Raw genomic sequence first — 17,808 nt, 5'->3', positions numbered from 1 at the left:
GCTGACTGTAGAAACGGCTGGACTTATTGCACTGAAACCCCCCTCTATGCTGAGGGCACTGTTTGCTTGAAAAGCCTTCTGTACATAATATGAAAGTTTCTACAATTGAGAACTGCACAGTAGTCGTAGTTAGGGCTTTATTACTTAGTTCTAATTTGTATTGATGGCCTAAAAAAAGTAGCATGCTTTGCAGTTCTATGAAAGAAAAGATTATAAATGGAGATTAATTATAATTTTGCTAGCTCAGTACTTGTAAAACTAAAGCAATTTATATTCTTTCTCTTAATGATCTCCATTCCTGATTGCAGTAATGTAATCTAATTGTGATTATGATAGTATCTGAATCATGTGGGCCTCTATGTGATTGGAACTACTCTTTGCATTAAAAAGTAATTTTGGAGTAATGATGAAAAGTTACTGTGGAAAATTGGCAAGTAATATATTTTACTCTGTATCTTAAGTTTCTGCTTTCATTTTTGATTATATCTTATAGCAAGGATAAGTATGATACTATATCAAGGATTTATTACATCAAAGACTTATCAATGATAACTATGGGTATCGAGGATAAGCATGATATTATTGGAATAGCACAGATATGGTTGAGGCAAGAAATTGAGGTTTTGAGATACTAGTCTGGGGTCTGTGGAGGGAAAGGGGAGACGGAGGAGGAGCCCTATCAGTATTCCTGGGAGATGAGTGTCTTCAGAGGGAAATGCTGCAAGTATTTTGGCTGACATAGCAATGTCAATGCTGATAAAAGTTAAGCACAATAAAGGTAGTCAGGTGGTTTTCTTTGAAGGCTTCTTTGAACTTTTAGGTCTTTGCTTGCAGATGAGAGAGGCCTTCAAGAGCACTGGAACTTTGATAAGGTGGCTTTTAATTACTCCTTTATTGACTGTGAGAAGGTAGAACTAGGGAGGGAATACTCGTGTCTCTAAAGCTGAAGTGGGATTGCCTCGAGTTCCTCGTGTGCTTTATTGAATTGTCTTTCAGAAACTATTTGAATTAATTCAAGGATTTGAGCCAAGGGTAATAAAGGGTGTTGAACTGGAGAGGTATGAAAGATCCAGTGATCTCGACATCATTTGATTTAAAATATTTGTTGAGGAGCAAAAAAAGCAATGCCAGCCTTAGTGCAGGCTGACTTTCAGGGAGTGCAGTGTGCGCTAAGGAATTTTTATCAGGATTTTATTATAATGTATGGTAAATCTACTGAAGAAAATTGGAATATATTTCAGAAACAGTTGGAGGACATTTGAAATTCATCCTGGTTTAAGTCTAAAGAAGGATAAAGGTAACAATGCCCGATGTGGCTAAGTAGAGTTGTATAGTAAAGAGTAAGATAAGCAGTAAGCACAAGGTGTAGGAAAAAAAAAATACAAAATCTGGGAAGGTGGAGCAGTTGAAAGGCTCCATAAAATAAGCAGAAGCAAACTGAAAGGCTAATTAGAAAAGCAAAAAGAAAACACTGCATGCTAACTGCAGGAAAAAAAAAAAATTGAGATGATAATAATATCCTGTGAATATACTCCAGCAAACTGAAGGAAAAAAATAGCTCCACAAATCATTCTAGTGTGGACAAAGACATGGTGGATTTGTTCAGCAGGTTTTATTTTTGTGTGTGAATGCACAGAGGCAGATGGGAGGACGGATGGGCAGATGGAGCTGTGGAACAAAGGAGGAGAATTTTGCTCTCTGTTGCAACACGTGCGTCCTCACCTGGAGAACTGACAAGCACGACACATATCACAACTGGCATGAAGGGATGCAAAAAAATCAATCTTACTCTAAGAGTTAATCAAACTTTAAAGAAACCAGACCCATGGATAGAGCAGTTTACGGCCATGCCCACGAAAACCATCAGGGTGGGCCAGAACCCCGAAAGGAAAGGGTGAGCATGAGGAAGTGTGCAGGCATGTGGATATATTTCAGGATGTAAATATAAACATGAACTTGTGACAGATTGAGCCTTGTATTATTTGCTCCTGGGGCTATATTTGGGTCAGAGTTGTGCCCTTTCTAACCCTAAATCGTTGCAGGTGAAGCACCAGAGATCTGCCTCCAGAGGTGTCTCCTCCTGGGGTGGGCTGCAGTTCTCTCCCTTGCAGCACAGCATACAGTCCAAAAAATACAAATAGAAATGAAAAAAGACAAGCTGCAAATCTTCCTTGCCCCTTTTTCCTTCCAGAGGGAGTTCTAGCACTCCCCTCATGAGTTAAAAATATCACAGCTCTCTCCTGACTTGTGTTTCAAACTTGTAATTACTTATAGCTGCTGTTTGTTCCGTTAACAGTTTGCATAGCAAAGTTTGGGTTTAACCTGCAGCTTTAGCTTGGCTGGTGATAATAAATGCATACAACAATTGTTTTCTCCGGAAAATGCCTATTTCTTTTCAGAAGTGGCTTTTTAATAGCCAGAATTATTGTGAATTCCCCCCTGTTGCAGTGATTTTTGCTCCCCCTGCTGTCACGACAGCGGCAGATTAACCAACCCTTCTGCCCACTCAAACGTGTGTTGATAATGTGGATGCACAGGATATTTTTGTTAAAAAACAAACACTTGCAGCAAAGGGAGGAGGAAACCATAGGGTATTTTTAAGAAAAAAAAAAAAAGCAAACCCAGGTTACATTCCGTATTTTAGGCCTGTGTGCTGAGCAAAAGCTCAACAAAAATTACTCAAGTGGAAAGATTATTTTCTCCCCTAAAAGACAACCCCAAACAAGAGAGAGCTGCTGAAAAAAAGAAATAAGGGGTTATATTACTGAACCTCTTTGTGTCAGAGAATGTTTAAATGCAGGCCTAGGAATAACTCAGAATTCCTGCACTGAAATTATTGCTCAGGCTGAGCCCCTTTCAGAGGTGTTGCTGCAACCAGCTTTGCTTTGCTTTGCTTTCCAGCGACCTAATCTACTGACAGCTCTTCCCTTCAAAATTCATTTATTTACCTGGATGGGCTCTGAAATGCTCACAGAGACCCCTGTGAGGTGTGGGATGTCACCAGTGTAGGGGGGTGCAGCCTCTCCCCCTGCCTGCCTTCTAGGAACTGAATTTTTGGGAGTTGAAGCCTCACCCTGCAAAGAGATTTTAATTTTCTGCAATCAGCAGATTTTTCTGCTTTTGGATGTCTTTGGCTGCAACCACGTGTGTCATTTAAGGAGTGGGATATACTATATATATAAATAATATAAAATTATATATAACTATTATAATAGCTATTGTATACTAATACTGAATATATATACTATATTTAATATATAGTATATATAGAGTATATATGTACTATATATACTTATATACAGTATAATATAGTATATATAAAGTATATATAATATTGTATATATAAGATAATTGTATATTATACTAATATATATTCTATTATAAAGTGTACATAGTATGTATATTACAGTATATGTATATTATAATATATACTACGGTACATTCATATATATTATGTATACAGTATATACAGTAATATGTACTGAATAAATATTATACATAATTTATCACACATAATAATATGTGTGATATAATACTATATTATATACAAAATAATTAATATAATATTATGCCATATTATACCTTAAATAATTTTATTTATAAAAATACATTTATATATTTATACCTTTTTTCAGCTGAAAACCTTTATTCTCTTTGCACCCTGATTTTCGCTTTCCACCGATATTTTGAGAGTTTTTGGGCCATAATAATGAACTTTTTGCCCAGTGCAGAGCATTCCTGGCACATGTAGGGGACAATATCCCCTTGTCCCCAGCAGAGGTGAGGAGTGGCCACCTCGTGCCGTGCCCAGTGCCAGGGAGCATCCCTTCCAAAGGGTACCCCTGCCAGGCTGGCTGCCACTATTTTAACATCTCTGCTGCTTCAATAAAAGGCAAAAATGAGGCTCCAAGGCTTTGGGAAGGAGGAGGCAGCCTGGCAGGAAGGTTTCTCTGGTGGAGGGGCAGCTCCTCAGCAACGAGGGGTGGGGATTTGGGGCCCCAGTGCCCTCGTGGAGGAAGTTCCTCGGGTGCCTGTTAGACATGGAGCGCTTTGTGAGGGCCGGCTGGCTGCCCACTCCCTTAAGGGAGCTTGACAGATCTTAAAAAAAAATCAATTTTAAGCTCACATGCCCCAGTGGGTGCCAAAGCCACTTCAGAGAGGCTGAGAGATGGCTGAGTCGACAGGATTTGACTTCCAGAGGTAGAAAGGTGACAAACTCCATCATGAGAAAGGGGCAGCTCGGGGCCTCCAAGGCCGAACCTGCTCCCAGGATCCGGGGCCCGGCGTTGTATTGAACCTATTTATCTCTTTCATGGGCCCAAGGTACCACGGGGAAAGGAAAGTTGTTCAAAAAAACGCTGGCAGAATTCAAGGGTGTAAATGATGAATTACTTTTCATCAGCTGAAAGGAAACATACTCCGGAACAATACTGAAAGGGAGCAGGAGCATCTGACCTCCTGCTTCAGAGCAGCCAATATCTTCATTCAAGAAGACAACCATGAAATTACACAGAAAATGGGATTGTCATGAACAGCCCCTTGAAATCTCAGTATACAGTCATTACTGCATGGGAAAAAGCCTTCATCCACACATCATAACTTGTAACAGACAAGGAGGGGGGGAAAAAAATACCCACCCTGCAAACCGGCCTTGGAGTTACCAGTAGGAACGTAGAAAATATTTGTTGATTCAAACTTTTCCCCTCTGGTCTCCCAAATCATTGTAAACAGACATAACAACGTTCTAAGATCGGCTCTCTGGCTGCAGACAGCTCGTTGGAGCTGTTTGGTAAATCAAAAGAAAGGAAGAGGGGAAAAGCCAATCTATCACTTTATTTATATTATCTGTCTTTGGTGACTGATTTATCATTTAAGTGCTTTGAGAAGAGAGTCCAGAAAGCGTTGTCCAATTAGTGCTGCCCTCTTAAACCGTGTCCTATAAATATTCGTAATTATCAGAATTGCAAAACAATCTTCATCAGTGCTCCGTATTCAGGGGAACAACTGATTTTCTGGGTTTGCCTAGAAAAGTTTATATTTATCCAAATTAGGCAGAGAACAGAAAGCAAACAAGAGGCTGTTGCTTTATTTGAGAATGAAACCAGTCGCAGAGAAAGAGCAGCCAGGAATATGGGGATAAAAATAACACATTTAACTGTTTATTTCTTTATTCTTGCAGATTTCTGCTTTGACTTTAATTAAGCTAGCCCTGGGCTAGTGGGCATGGAAGGGTTTTTTTCTTTTTTTTATTCCTCTTTTATTTTTTTAATTCCTCATTAGGCTGTTTTCTCCTTGGCTCTCATGGCTTTAATGACTAGTCCCATTAAATAGGTCAATGGGCTGCTTTTATTTCAAGTTTTATATAGGCTCATATCCCACTGAATCTTAAACACTGAACACCCAAAGCCTTTCTAGGCATTTTTCTACATTCCTGCAGATAAAGATGCGTTACTTTCTCTTTTCCCTTCTCTCCACAGCAGCTGACCTTTCACTGGGAGAAAGCTCTGGGAGGTTGGCATCAGTCTGGGCCAGCCATGTGCTAAAATACCTCCCAGGTAAGTGTTTGGCTGAGTTTTGCAGTCTGTGGGCAGCAAAAAAGGAAGGAAGAGGAATAAGGGCAGCCTGCCTGCCCTTCCAGCACCTTCCCTCTCTGGCTGGGTAGTGACCTTGGCAGCACCAGGGCATGATGGACAACAAAATTCTTATGGTTTGAGCAGGAGAAAAAAACCCAACAAACTTGTGAATTAATTAGTTTTATTTATGCAATAATGTTTTTTTTATGTGACATTTGCTTGATGTCACCTTAGAACAAAACTTTATGCTCCAGCATTGTCTGTGAGATGCTCCCACTGCCATTCCTGCGTTTCCTATAGGATTCTGTAACCCTACAGCACAAATTATTGTTATAGGTGTTTTGGAAACAGTCCTTCTTCTAGGTGTTGGAGCTGCTCTTCTGGCCAGCAATCCCTTCTCCTGAGACATGAGTTGGGTGCCATGGATTTCTCTGCAGCAGAGCAGGGACTCTCTACTTGTGAATGTTTCACACCAAGAGAGAACCAGCACTATTGACTTCTCTAAATGCTTCCACCCCACCTGAGCTGCTGCACTGGAACAACATTAGTCCACCAAATGTCTTATACTGGGAATTACAACTCTTCATCTTCTCCCAATGCTTTATCAGCTCCTTGAAATGAATTTTTTTTGGGTGCAGTCTTTTAGCAAAGTAACCTGTTCTAGCACCAAACTGGCTGCACAAAATACTCAGTGTCACTAGTGGGGCAGGGAAAAATTTGGCAGAAAATCTGTGGGGATTTCATTGAAACACAGCACTGGGGCAGCAGATTAGGTGAATGTGTAGAATTTGAAGATGCAGTTTCAGATACACCTTCAGATACAATTTAAACTGTTATTTTAAGTGCAAGCTAAAAATAATTTGAGTCTCAGCTCATACCTCCTAAGAATATACTTGTGAATCCCAGTCTAGAGGCGTCTGTTTGTCTCTGCTGTTCCTGAAAGGAGCCTGTGGACACTTTCCTCCCCAGTCTGGAGACTTTCCTCCCCAGTCCAGTGCCCCAAGCAAGAGGAGATGGATCTTATCATCCCACTGCAATTTGTAGAGTAATTAGGACCTTGACTGTGACAACCTTTAGCCTGTCAGCACTCGTGGTTTAGCTCATAGTTAAGATGACAGTGGAAACTCTATTGCAGCTCTTCTAAATACACCCATATTTTAACTAGATGAGGTGATATGTGGGTTTGCAGTGATTTGTTTAGATGTACAGGGTAGTGTCAAAGGACTCTCTAAACTGGGACTGAATCCATTTGATTGTCTGGAAGGTGATTTTGATTGCCTTTTCCTCCTTTAGAGCTGAATGGTGGCGAGCCCAGCTTGTCTGCGGTGGGAAAGCAGGGAATCCCTGACCAAAGAGCGGGGTGTGGTGAGTACAAACCCCTCACGTGCTCCATTCCACTTCGAAAGATGCCTTTTATTCAGGTTAAACAGATTAGGCAGGTATGGCTAATCAAGCAGTTTGCCCACTGAACAATCTTTACTGCTCCAACAGACTGACCTCAAACCACGCTGAGACTGAGCAGCTGAAATTTAAATTTCTTTTTAGATACCTAGTTATTTGGGGGTTTTTTGCATCCTGTATATGTTTCAGCACACTGTTAAGGAGTTGTCATTATCCTAATTATAATTAAGTCACTTGAAATAAATTCAGAGATAGTAAACAGTGTAAAAATATCTAAATAGGGGAGCTGGTTCATTGATTTTATGGCTAAATTATCACCTTGTGTATAAATGATTCTGAGATGCTACAACTGACAAACAATACCTTTAATTCAGCAGTCAAAATGATGCTATTAATGTGGAAAGCTGATGAAAAAGAAATCCTAACTCTGTTTCTAAGCAGAGTGACAGGTATCACTGCCCCATGTCAGCCAACCTGAAGTCAGATTGAACTTCTGGCACATAAATCAGTGATATAGATGAGGAATTTTCTCCTTGTTGGGAAAAGCTCATTTGCTTCTCTGGAGCAGGGATTTTTCTATCCAAATCAGAGTGTTCAAAGTATCAGCACCAGAGAGGCAATTAATGGGATTTCCAAGAGTGTCTGGGCCCTGGATGCCAGTCGAGTTTCTAGGTGATTTTTAAATGATGTCTAGAACCCATCTGCATCCTTTGGCACTCAGATCCCTTCAAACTGTCAGCTTTAGATGCCTGCCTTGATTCCTGATGGATCTGGTCTGCAGCAAAACTAATTGTGACTGACAGCACAAAAAGACAGGTGCAAAAACTGAAGCCCAGGTCTAAAGCCTTGGTCTCGTGGAGCTGATGGACATTTAGTGTATTTTTTACATTTTGCTTTCACTGGTTCCTTAATTAAATAAAAAATATTTTAGATAGAGCAGCAGAAATCAACTTCTTTGACTGATATGAATCCTGTTTACTCTCCAACTCTGAACTCAGCAGGTTAAGTAATTGGGAGACAGAAAAGTTCCTATATTTCTATTTCCAGCTGGTGGTACACAAAAGGCAGGAAGTTATCTCATTAATGGGGCACCAGCTTTATGCAAATTATAGTAACAAAAAGGCTTCCCTTCATACTTTTCATAAATTACCTAATAAAGTAGGAATAAATGGCCATATTCAAGAGCCTTTGTTGTATTTTTAGCACAAGACTCTTTCTGTTACTGCAAATATGACTAAATGTGCCTTGTTCAAAAGGGGTGTTTATGAAATAAGGCCACTCAAAAGCTTTTATTCCTTAACAGCCTTCAGTTACTTTTATGGCACAAAATTAACATAATTAGTCACAGAGAATAGATGACATAAGCAGCGTGCCATGCACAAAAGGGGAAACCAGTATCTAAGGAAGGTATTTTGAGAGATCAAAAATTTTCAAAGTGCTCAATACTAGAAGGTCCTTTTTATTTGTGCACAGCCTTAAGATACTTCCCTACTCCGTGAAATTCCCATAATGAGATGCAGCAGACAGATGACATTAGCGATGAGCCATTAGAAAGAGGTCAGTTTTCTCTGAAAGATAGTCACTGTTCCTGCTCGTCATTAATTTGCAGCTTCAAAGAAGCGAGCATATGATAGTCTGGCATGTTAAGCAAGTTGCAGTTATCTTTAAATAACCATTTTTTTCCAGTTATTAGAAGCCTAAAGTTTTTAAACTTCTGACTGAAAGCGAAATTAAAGCACGCAGCAGTGGAAAAAGGCTACGGAGAGATTAGAAAAAGGAAATCAAATGTGTTTTATAAATGAAGTTAGCTTTTCCCCAGGGAAAGGCTGCCTTAACTTTTAGCTCAAGAATTTGGGGTTGCATGTAGACCTCAGAGACTTGATTGCTTCTTGGGAGAAGAGGGAAAACTCACTATTTTTAGCTGTTATCTTGTTGCTGGATGAACATGCCCATGATCCGAAGGGCAGAAATGCACAACTACATAAATAAAATTTGCAGCCCAGAAGCAAAGATATCCAGGGCTCTGGAACAAGGTGGGAGAAGGAAAATGGATCTGCTGTGCTTGTGTCTTGGTGGGAATTTTGGTTACATCTCTGTTTGGGCAGTGAAATATGTTTGGATATTACAAAAAGGGACTTGGATCATGTCTTTTCCATAAATGAGTGGGGAGCAAGCAGGAGTGTGGTGCAGCAGGCAGGAGACAACTCCAATGCAGCACTGAGATCTTGGTGTCAAAGGACTTGTCACATCTCCAAATCATGTCACATGTCCAAGCTGGTGCTATCAAAGGCTGTTGTTTGATAATAAATATCCTTTCATTTCTGGTCTTAACTTCAGGCTTAATGCAGAAGCTCTAAAGCCTCAGAAAGATCCTGGTTTAAGCAATCCTGTCTTATTACTCAAGCCAAGACTTAATCCTAAAGCCAAGACTTGCTGCCTGGGTGATGCAGAACAGGAGAGCATTGCTGAGGGATTTACACTCAGTCAGGGTCAGCAGAGTCAACACAGCTTTGAGGAAATCATGAAGTATTAATCTATCCTATCAATATTACCATTAATTAGAGTTTTGTTTTTTCCTTTTGGTTTATGCATCAGCATGGTCCCCTAAGTCAACCAAATGTCCTGGTTTCCCTGGTTTCTCTCTGTCACCCTTATGCAGAGAGAGATCCCAGCTCCTGCTCACACCACTCATGCCAACTTCCCAGGTCATGCTTGGCCAGAGAATCCCAGAATGGTTTGGGTTGGAGGTGACCTTAAAGCTCACCTCATTCTCCCCCCTGCCATGGGCAGGAACACCTTCTACTATCCCAGGTTGCTCCAAGCCCCATCCAACGTGGCCTTGGACGCTTCCAGGGATGGAGCATCCACAACTTTTCTGGGCAACACTTGCTCATGCCCTGCACTGTTGGCACCATCCCTGGAACAGTTTTGACTGGGAACAAGATTCCTCCCCCAGCATGGACCCCACGCTGCTCTCTGGGAGGTCAGGCAGCCCTGGAGGTTAATCCTTGCCTTGAGAACCAGGCACCAGTCCCTGCCTCGCTTCATTATAAATTCATTGAATGCAACCCTGGATTCACCCGTGGCCAGACACTCTTTAGGAGAGTCTCCCTTTTCCGGGCCATGGCAGGGGAGGCCAAACTTTGTAGGTGTCTAGCAGAGATATCACTTTTAAACATCTGAAGTAGGATGGGATGAAGCTGAGCATGAGTTCCTGTGGAAAATCAGATAACTGAACAAGTCTGGGGGCTATCATTAATCTGGGTGTTTTAATTTGGACTGGACTTTCCCTCTGGGCTGTGATTTACTTGGGATGAAAGAGGGTTCACTGGGAGAGGAGAAGTGCAGGATGTTTTACAGCCTGGCTCAGGGCTGCACTGCCTTGGCACTCATTTAGAACTACCATTAATGGATCATTTTTTCAGCTCTTTGGATCTGGTTATGGATGCATCACAACTGGTTGCACAGCAAGCACATCCAAATCTTGGATTCAGAATCAGATCCAGGTGTACATTCCCCCAGAGCCTCGGAATGCCCCAATTTCATGTCCCAGCCTGCTTTACCAGGAGCACTTTCAGTGCTCCTCCACTAGTTTAAAGAGTTCTACCTGGTTTAAACTGTTCTTCCAGGAAAAAATTCCTCACAGAAAGGGCTGTCAAGCACTGGAAGGAGTTTCCCAGGGAGGTTTGGAGTTCCCATCCCTGGAGGTGTCCAAGGAGTGACTGGACATGGCACTCAGTGCTCTGGGCTGGAGGATAAGGTAGGGCTCGGGCACAGGGTGGACTCCACGGACTGGGAGGGCTTTTCCAACCTGCATGACTCCGTGATTCCACCTGTACACAGTCAGCCCTGCTTCAAAAATGACTTATTTACTGATTGAATTTTTATCAACATGGAGCTGCCAATATTTTTAAGAAGAGAACCCTCCAGTTGCAAGGGGAAATCCAGCCAGCTGAAAATTCAGGAAGTAACTTGTAAAACAGACGCACAAAGTCAAGTTGATAAAATAAGTAGAAAGTTAAAAACCAAGTGACCCTTTTCCCTCTTTCTCCTATAGAAAACAACCTTCATTTAGGGCAATGCTCTCCCTTACTTTTTAAGAAACCTTCTTGAGTTTGTTTTGCTGCACTTTTTAAACAGTTTTTCAGGTGTGGAGCAATATTTGTGAACTGTTCTTCTGTGGCCTGTGAGGGAAAATAATCCATTAATTAGATAAAGAGCAAGGGGAGGCTGGACAGATAATGCAACAATAATTCCAGCCCCTGGCCCCTGGTTTACAGTGACACACAGCCTTGAATTTTGAAGTGCAGGAAGTCTTCTCTCCTTTCTTGGGACAACAAGCAGACTGTTATTCAAAGCTTATTATGCCAAGGCCAAAAAATCTGGTTTTGTGGCTTGGGAGAAGAATATTAGCATTTCACAGGTGAACTGAGCAGCACTGAAAGCTGATGGAATGCCACTGTGATTCTGCCAAAATAGGTATAAACAAGTAATAAACATCAGTGTGAGCTGCAGACCTCTTCCAATAAATGATACATGGTGAAAAGATGGGGTAAAGAAACAGTTTGGTGAAAATTGGGAGGGGAAGGAAAAGAATTTTGCAGGATTTGAAATGAGAATTTAATGTCTTTTAAGTCCTTATCATTATATTGAGCCTATTTTTTCAAGGAAATTGTGTTGCTTGTGATACACTTATAAAATTATTTCTCTTCCTTACTTATATTAAATTCAACTTTTTCCACTTTCCAATTTTTTATATAAATCTTAAATAAAGTAATATATCACTAAATGTCCCAAAATGAATGTTCTCATGGAATAGGGACTTCCATTATTCTAATATTATTCTAACTAGACATAGGAGAGACACACAGATGGCTTTAAAAGAAATGTTAGAATTGGTAGTGAAGCTTTGATTCCAATATCAAAGTGCAGGAGAACTGAAATGAAAAAGATAACATAAAAGAAAACAGGCAAAAAAAAAAAAAAAAAAAAAAAAAAAAAAAAAAAAAAAAAAAAAAAAAAAAAAAAAAGTCTTGTTTTCCTTCATTGAAAGTTAGAAAATATCCACAGACACTTCTTATTTTGTCTGAAAAATTTAATACAAACCAAATCCCAGCATGGTACTGATGAAGACTTTAGGCTGGTCCTTGACATTAGGCAGGACAGGATTTGTGAAAATGCTCTGTTCACCTACTAATACTGCCATTTACATCAGCAGGAGTAAATGTAATCAATACTGAGTGTCTTTCAAAGACTTTCCCCTAAAATGACAGAAAGGTGCCACTTCAGAATGTTATGTTTGAGTCTGATGACACAGGGAGACCTGAGAGCCCCTTCCAGGGCCTCGAGGGACTCCAGGAGAGCTGGAGAGGGACTTGGGACAAGGGATGGAGGGACAGGACACAGGGAATGGCTTCTGACTGAAAGAAAGTAGGGTTAGGTGAGATATTAGGAAGAAATTCTTTTCTGTGAGGGTGGGGAGGCCCTGGCACAGGTTGCCCAGAGAAGCTGTGGCTGCCCCTGGATCCCTGGAAGTGTCCAAGGTCAGGTTGGACGGGGCTTGGAGCAACCTGGGCTAGTGGAAGATGTCCCATTGCAGGCGGTCTTAAGGATCTTAGATAATCTTTAGATCTTTTAGATGATCTTTAAGGTCCCTTCCAGCTCAAACCATCATAGGATTCTATGAAATGTTACCAGGACCAGAAAGATGTGGTGATATTGGGTATTTTTAATTGCTCAGACTATAAGTTTTTTTGATTTTTGTCATTTTCAGGACCCGTGTCTGCCATTATCAATCGTTTCTATCAATACCATGCTACCAAATTTTGGAAGATGCAGACAAACCGGTTGTACTGCAGAAAAAACCTGAAGGCTACAAGGTATTTCCTGAGATTCCTGTGGTAGAAGGAAACCAATGGTAAGGAAAGAAATAAAAGGAGATTCTGGCAATGTCTACATGCCACATTCCAGAATGGATTATATCTGCTTAAACTAATAAGAATCTATAGAACAGAAAGAATAATGAATTGGATGTTCTTGTTAAGGTCTAGTTCAGTTTAATTAAAACACCAGCTCTAAAGCAATATATATGTGTATTTGTGCACACAGAGCCTGGTTTATGTATCCCACAAACCAATATATAATGCACAGACACCCTTGCTCATTATACCTAAACTTTTTTCTTTAAATACACAGCTTTATACATTATTTTAAACACATTTTTATCACATGTTAATAATATTCATGCTGGTGCTTTGAAAAATCTGCGAGATGTGGTTAATGAAGAGAAACTGCAGCATAAATTGCATGTAAAATATGCAATCCACAACAACATATTTTTTTTTTTCTCAAGCTTCAGGTTCTTTTTACATTAAACATATTTTAGCTTGTTTAAATTTATTCCCTATTGTTTATAAAGAGCATCATCAGCCACCACTGCTTGAAACAACTACAAGTAGTAAACCAGGCAATCTTCTTACTTTAATAAGATTCTTGGGTTAAAAATAGATTTTAAGTCTATCTCACATTAAAGGATGTAAATCCTAATGAAACTGCACAAAATGTTTCTCATTTCCAAGGTGGGTCTTTTTCTGTACAGGCAAACGTTTCTTTTTATTTTTTTTTTTAATTTTTTATTTCCACCAAAGAAAATAATCAGAATTTGCTGTTGGTTGTGGCTGTTTACTTTTTTTATTCCCACTGTCACTGGACAGTCAATTGGGCATTGGCACATGATTTACTAAATAAGCCTTACGTGAAGGTCCAGTTCAGGTATCTCCACTAGCACTGTTTTTTATTTTATTTTATAATTTTTTAAAAAATTATTTATTTTAATTTTAAATTAAATTAAATGTTTAAATTTAATTTTTATTATTATTTATTTTTTTTAGTAACACATCCATGAGGTTTTTCACAATATCTCATCCAACTGCCCTTTGCTGCAATTTCAATGGACTCCTGTTTTTTCCTGCCCAGAATTGTCAAGGATAAGAATTTCCCTCCCTTTTTTTCATATCAGCCATATTTTTATGTGCAGTTTTCCCCCAGCCTCTTCTTTTATGGAGTAAACAATCCTAATTCCTTACATTTATTTTTTCCCTAGAAATTCTGTTTTCCTACATGCTTATCTTTCTCACTCTTTTAGTTTCTCTCCAACTTGTCCACATCTTTCTTGTCCTGAGTATTTAATGACTGTGTCTGGAACTACAGCCGGGCCAAGTATTATCAAGGCCAAAAATCCAGCAGGTTATTCCACATTATATCTATTTGTATCCATATGCAGGACCCTGAGCTGTTATGCAGCTTTTTTCTACAGTCTGATAACATTTTACATTCTGAACTGTCACAAAGAACTTCTGTCTCAGCAGAACATCCCCCTTCCAGAGCCTAAAGGGGCTCCAGGAGAGCTGGAGAGGGATTTGGGACAAGGGATGTAGGGACAGGACACAGGGAATGGCTTCCCACTGCCAGAGGGCAGGGACAGATGGGAGATTGGAAAGGAATTCCTGGCTGGGAGGGTGGGAAGGGACTAGGATGGATTTCCCAGAGAAGCTGTGGCTGCTCCTGGATCCCTGGAAGTGTCCAAGGCCAGGTTGGACGGGGCTTGGAGCAAGATGCCCCTGTTGATTGTAGGAGGGTTGGACTGGAAGACCTTTAAGGTCCCTTCCAACCCACACCATTCTGTGACTCTGTGGAATTCCACTCTGCCTGGAGCTGGGTGCACGTGCCGAGGAGTTTTAAATTTCCGTTTCTGCTTTTGGTGTCCAGAAAAGTATTCAATCCTCCTCATGCAGCAGAGATGAGTTAGTACTCAGTAATCAATCCAGGCTTTTACAGCTTAAAAGATTAGCCCACCACAAGGAATTGTTTTGCTTTATTATTGCAGTTATTATTAACAAAATTGCTGGCAATCCCAAGACTGTAATTTATGTCAGAATCCTATTGTGGTAAAACCTATAAAAACACACATGAAGACAGCGACCCTGTTTCAAATAATCTGGTGAAAAACTAGACAGAATATTGAACATGACAAGGAATGAGTGGTGACTTACATTTGTAGATCATCCAGTCAATCATATTATATCCATATGATATATCATATCATATATCAAGCCTTATAGGCAGCTTAGCAGGTCTCAGTTATTTTAAAATATGTGTCAATAAATGAATACACGTTCATCTGTGAAACCATTAATCAGAAAGCTGATTCCTTACTGCCCCCACAGAAGCCAGAGACGTGGAAAAATGGGGGAAGAAGGCCTTGGACCACAGGTGACATAAATCTGGATGAGGGGAGGAGTGGCAGGGAGGGGATGGATGTCACCTGAGGGGTGGTATCGCTGGAGAAGCACCGGATAATACAGAGGGAGAGGTGGAATGTTGTGAAGGTAAATCTGGGAAAAGGATTGATGGGATTAGGAGGGAAGGGGTGGCACCACGCAGGGTTTATGCAGGTCCCACAGAAAAGGAGAAAGATGCAATCTCATGGATGGTGATTTTACTGAAATGTTCATTGTGTTCGCTTGGAGGCCTGAAAGTTTAGGTTGGTAGAGGTAGAGAAACACTTCTATTTGTTTGGTTTTGTTTTATTTTTGTTTGGGTTTTTTTTGTGTTGTTGTTGTTTTTTTTTTAATTGAAGGGTCATGCTTTCAATTCTGAAACTGATCATTTTGTTTCCATATCTCAATTAACATAAGCTGTTGATTTTATAAATTCATATCAAATTTACGTATCACCCAAACACCTCAGAGCTGGAGAAAGAGCAGATGCCCAGTGAATGATTTTAGAGATAAGTTGGAGCACATTTGCAAATATTTGTGAAATCTTACTCTGTTTTTGCATTGCTTCTTCCAGGAATTCCCTGTTTGGACTGTGTCTGCTTTCCCTCTCAGGTGTGAACATCATTGTATTAGAGCTACTCAGAGGAGCAACAAGCTGCACCATGTGACTTAGCCACAGATTTTTTGGTTCTGCAGGTAAATCTCTCGCATTTTATATTTCACTTTGTCATTTATTTACTTTATTTTAAATTTCTTGGGACATCCCTGAAGCTTGTAGCAAGTTATAGAATGTATAGATATTGGTAACAATGGCTAGAAAAGATAAAGGCAACATATATACGGTATTGTCAGCTTTTGTAAAGGTCTTTAGTAGGAGAGGTACAAGCTGTATTTTTATTTGGGGCATGGTTTGTAATAAACAGACTATAAAGTAAATTTGAATTTGGATTAGGAAGAATATTGACGCTAGAAATAGGTTTGGCCAACCTTAGTTTCGAGGAAATTAGTGAAATAAATTTTCACTTTACAAATTCATGAGAATTAGAATGATTTGAGTGGGAAGGGACCTTAAAGCTCATCCTGTTCCACCCCCTGCCATGGGCAGGGACACCTTCCACCAGCCCAGGTTGCTCAGGGCTCCATCCAACCTGTTCCTGAACACTTCCAGGGATCCAGGGTCAGCCACAGCTTCTCTGTCCAACCTATGCCAGGGCCTGTCCACCCTCACAGTTGAGATTTTCTTCCTAATATCTGATCTAAATCTCCTCTCCTTCAATTTGAAGCCATTCCCTGTGTCCTATCACTGCAGGCTCTTGTAAATTGTCTCTCTCCATCCTTCTTTCATGCTCCCTCCAGGCATTGGAAGGCCACAATAAGTTCACCCCAAATTCTTCTCTTCTCCAGGCTGAGCAATCCCAATTCTCTCAGCTTTTCCTCCCAGCAGAGCTGCTCCATCCCTCTGATCATCTTAGTGGGATCCTCTGGACTCTCTCCAGCAGCTCCCTGTCCTGTGCTGGGGTCCCCAGAGCTGGATTACTGTCCAGCTCCATGTCCAGCAAGGCAATTTGCTGCCCTCCAGCTGATTTTAAGGTTGCAGTCACACCTTAGGCCCTCCACCTCACACAGCAGGCTGATATTTAAGCTGCTTTGGATCTTTTTCCTGTTTTTTGAGTTACATGATAACACCTTCAGCTTCCAAATTATCGCTGTGTGAAGGAAAGAAAAAAAAGTCTGGCTTTTTTTCTTGTAAATTAAAAGAAGGCAATGAGTGCTTGAAAGCCACATTTAGAGGTTACAAATAGATGTAAAAACTGTCCAAAGTGTCCCAACTTTGAGCTTGAGTAAATATACCTTCAGTAAAATACCTGCCCAGTTGTGAGCACGTTTAATGGGCTTCCCACTGATTATCTTCTCAACTCAGAGAAGCTGAGAAGCCTGTAGCTCCCATGCCACGACATCAATCAGAGCCCAAACAGGGCAGAACACCATGATTTCCCCACTCATGGTGGAGTTTGGTTCTCCAGCAGAAAACAAAGGGATTGAAAGAAGAATCCTATTAATTCCGGCTGCTCTAATGCGAAACCGGATTTCATTTTTAGACTTCTATTTTCTACTGTAATTATATAAATCTGAACATACTTTGGAGATTATGAAATAAGAGCCAGAGAAGCCAGTTATTTTTCATCATTTATTTTTAAAGCAAATTTATCTTTGAATTGTCATCAGTTAAAATTCCTGAGCAGCAGACCACAAATGAGTACAATATGAACACGATTTTCCATGCCAGCCCAATTCCAGTGAAAGATTTAAAGTTTTTTTTTTTGGGGGGGAGGGGAGGTGTTTCCTTTGAACACTTTGAGTGAACACAAAGTGTGACCAGTTCCACCTTAGTAGGCCATAGGTCATTCTCCAAGTTTACAGTGTGTGTGTGTGTGTACACGTGTATAAGTAAACACAAATAATACTCAGCTAAGCCATGTACTGGCAACATAAACTCATTAAATCTTCAATTTAATGGATTCTGAAACCCTGAAGTACTCTGAAAAAGGGAACAG

At 40.4% G+C, this 17,808-nt stretch overlaps 1 long non-coding RNA gene across 1 annotated transcript; it reads left to right on the top strand.

Annotated features, from left to right (window-relative positions):
- The first annotated feature begins 4,043 nt into the window (after positions 1–4,043).
- On the top strand, positions 4,044–15,959 carry LOC114067307. The gene is made up of 4 exons (XR_003573374.1): positions 4,044–4,208; positions 5,478–5,555; positions 6,867–6,938; positions 15,866–15,959. It is a non-coding gene; the product is annotated as an uncharacterized LOC114067307 (long non-coding RNA).
- The last annotated feature ends 1,849 nt before the right edge of the window (positions 15,960–17,808 follow it).

Source organism: Empidonax traillii, unplaced genomic scaffold (genome assembly GCF_003031625.1).
Source record: "Empidonax traillii isolate 1590-97213 ecotype Southwest subspecies unplaced genomic scaffold, ASM303162v1 scaffold895:size443256, whole genome shotgun sequence".
Taxonomy (NCBI): domain Eukaryota; kingdom Metazoa; phylum Chordata; class Aves; order Passeriformes; family Tyrannidae; genus Empidonax; species Empidonax traillii.
Note: the sequence above shows the minus strand (reverse complement) of the source record. Positions and strands in the feature narration are given on the sequence as shown.